Raw genomic sequence first — 3947 nt, 5'->3', positions numbered from 1 at the left:
AAGAGAGACGCAGATGAGGAAAACCTGTACAGCAGTGTTTGCTTCCACATGATTGAGCTGTTGCTGTTGAAGTCTGGTAATAAAGCTCCAGAGATTCCCCTCAGAGGAGCGTTGTTTGAGTTTGCGTCTGTCTTCACATCTCCCTCGCCTCCGTCTATGTTTTCCCTCTTGCAAGAACGAGGAACACGCTGATCTACATAATTGTCATCACTTGGTGTCCCACATACTTGAAAGTGTTAGTGGAAAGTTGGATGGGAATGACGGAGGAAATTGAGCTTAGGTTGGCTAATAAAAGAAATTGGCTGATATTGGCCTTTCACGGATTTATCGTATCAGCGTTTATGTCCGCTCAACTTTTATTCTACAGAGTTGACTATATGCTCTTAATGGTTTGCAGTAAGTGGGCTCTCCTGTAAACTGTCAGCGAAAGATGCACCGATGTTCTACAGTCTGTATCTGCAGAAGTTACAGAGAGTCTTCAGCAACAAATTATAGAATTTAACGAAGGCTGCAGCAGCAGTGCCGCACTTTTGTCCCCTTTAGTGCCACATTGAATCCCTCATTATTAAAACAGCTACTAAGAGACAAACAGAAAAATGGAATTAATTCAATTCAGCTTTATTTGTACAACCGTTCACACAATGAGCTACAGACCATCTGCCTAGACAGGTTGGGGTGAAAGGAAAAATGAGCGGAGTGAAAGGGAAAGAGGGGGGTGAGGTAGAGACAGAAGAGAGAGACCAGGAGCAGATTATAACAGTTGTATCAGGTTATAGGTTTAGACAGAACAGTTATGACATGTTTATGGTGAGACATTGTCATGTGTACAAGCAGCAGAGATTGTTGACAAAAAAGTTTACTGATATCAACAACTATATACATACCTGTATACATATATATATATATTGTATAATAATACATGACAATAATACTACAGCTAGTGATAATTATACTAGCCTGGAAACTGGATCTGGATCCTGCAGCCTGCCAGATGAGGGCAGAGAGAAAGAGGGAAGACAGGAAGGAAAGACACAAACTATGGAGAGAAAGAACAAGGTTAATGGCATGTAATAAAGTCATATTCACAGCAGGTTTCCCTGATCCAGTTCTAACAATAAGCTTTATCAAAAAAAGGTTTTAAGTCTAACTGTAAATACAGAGAGGGTTTCTGCCTCCTGAAACCACTGAAGTTACCTTCAAAGACCAAGTCAGTTGGCTACTGGCAATAGTGTCATTATTTGTTGTTTTTTTATGTTCGACATGAGCAAAACACTTTTTACAAACAATGTTTACAAAGCAGGTAATGTTTCAGGGCCCAGTGTGTAAGAACTAGTGACATCTAAAAGTGAGACCACAAATTGTTCCACAGAGAGGACTTCTCTTTTCACTCCTGCATTTCCCAAAGGATGTCAGGTGTCCTTGGAATTCCAGGAAGGTCGCAGTTTTATGTTTTATTTATGTCGTAAGATTCCACCTGTTTGTCCAGTTGTGTTGCTGGAGAAACAAGGCAGCACAATAAAAAAATTGGATAATACACTTGAACAAACATAGGTGCTTGTGGGTAAAATATTCACTTCCTTACAATAAAACCCATCACCCCTGTTTTACTCACATGTAAGACCTTTAAGCATGTACCATATATTAACATTTTTACATGTTTTTCTTGTCTCAGGTCCCCCCCAATGATTTAAAAAACAATCATGATTATTGATGAGTTGGTGCCATGTTGTCGTTTTAATTTAGTAAAATACGGCACTTTTTAACAGATGTTCTGTTCAAATTGTCAATTTTACTCCTGTGCGCCACGACTTAATGAGTCCTAATGGCAGCACTTATCACAGGAATGAAGGCTAAATTGAAAGTTAATTAATGAGCAAAAGAACATTGACAATGGTAGAATGGCAGTGAAAAACTACTGCACTTGAGATGTTTTGATGCACTGATTATATCCCGAAATGATGATTATCATGCAACACACACGGAATGATCATGATAATCATCATCATCATGTGTATATATGTATATATATATACATATATGTATATGTATATATATATATCTATCTATATATATAGATAGATATATATACATACACACATATATGTATGTATATGTATAGGCAGGTTTTCTCAGGCATAAACTACATAATTTTTTTCCCTATACTTTATAAGATGTTTAAATGGGTATATAGTGTATATGTATAACAAAAAACTTTATACACAATATGTCTTCGGCCTTTTCGACGACCTTCCGCTGTCTGTCTGCTGACACTGGTCTCAGCCGCTGCATTCACGCGACAACACAGGTTGTGTAACCACGTCTGAAGGGACACATTCAGACAAACGTCCTTGCAGTTTTGTACCACTGGAGCGTCTTCTTTTTTTCTTCTTCAGAGTCGTCCTACATAAGCAGACACGCTGTGATTGCTTCTGATTCCATGGCCTTTGATTATGAGCGAATCGCTCGCCTTTCTCTCTCCTTCTAAACACTCCACTCATTTCATCAGCCGCGCTCTTCTTTCTTCGCAGCCATCACAACCTTTTTATCCCCCCCCCCCCTCATCTCTCGCTCGGCCGTCTCAGTGCTGATGAATTCGCTACGGCAACAAACGGCTTATTTGCACTCTCTCTCTCTCTCGCTCTGCGTCTGATTTCAACTTTTCGGTATCCGGCCGCCCACTTGTGTGAGAAAAATCACACAGACTATTGATTTGCTAACGACAGAATTAACTAAAGCGCATGAATTATGGAATAATGAATAACCGGGGAAGCTTCCATTCAGGGATAGCGGTCTATGTTTTGCATAGTAATTATCATTGCGAGGTTAACTAGGTGGGTTGCTGATCAAATTATGCTGAATCACACTTCCTACCCCTGCCAAAATCCATATGCATATAGCCGCATACATCCAAAGACTCGCGCAAACAAGAAATATACACACATAATGAGGTTTCCAATCTTGCACAATCACAGCCACTTTATTAGGTACACCTGTTCAACTGCTTGTAAATCAAATATGTAATGACATGGCAGCAAATCCGTTGTTGTTGTCAAACCAAGCAACAGAAAGTAAAATGAAAAGTGACAGAGAATGGTCAGAACAAGAGATAATATCCAGCGATTCATATTTAAGTTTCATTTTTAAGTTTAAAACAGTTCCCAGACGATGGAACGAATTGCCACTCTGTGCACTTTGAAGTCTGTCGATTCTTTCACAAAGCAGCTTAAGACCTTGTTCAGACAGGCTTTTAGTTAGGTGTGTGTTTTACTATTACCTGTTGTATCTTCTTATGTTTGTGCTTGTAGCTGTGGGTGTTGTATCTTCTCTGTGTATTATTATTATTATTACCTTACTTTTTACTGTTTTTACTCTGAAGCACTTTGTGAATTCTTTCTGTGAAAAGTGCTGTATAAATAAACTTTACTTACTTATTTGTAACTTCAGAGCACTTTGTATCATTGAGTGATAACGTGCTTGACATATTTATTAGACCACGTAATAAACTCAAACAAACCCAATAAATGTACTATATTTTTTTATGTCAGTAAGACAAACGCGCTCGCGACGGGTTTGCTCATTTACTAGGGTGCAAATCACCAAAATGGAGGCAAAAATTCAAAATGGCCGACTTCCTGTTGAGTTGAGGCCGTGGTTATGATCGACTTTTTTGTTCATCTTGGTCTACAACATCTACCCACCAAGTTTCAGCATATTCGGTGGAACTCAGTGTTCAGAAACTCAGAAATTATAGGGCACTTCCTGTTTCGTGGTGAATGGTCGAAATTTGCCAAAACCCAGAGGGTTGCTGTGGCCTTGCCGTTTTGAATCTGCAAAACCTTTGATCAGTTTTCACCTTTGATGTGTCTAGTACAAATTGGCGTGTTTTTTATGACGGTACGACAAACGTGCTCGGAAGAATTGGTTCAATTATGTAGGGCGCAAAATTA

Source organism: Solea senegalensis, linkage group LG19 (genome assembly GCF_019176455.1).
Source record: "Solea senegalensis isolate Sse05_10M linkage group LG19, IFAPA_SoseM_1, whole genome shotgun sequence".
NCBI classification, from domain to species: domain Eukaryota; kingdom Metazoa; phylum Chordata; class Actinopteri; order Pleuronectiformes; family Soleidae; genus Solea; species Solea senegalensis.
This window is presented reverse-complemented; position numbering follows the sequence as displayed.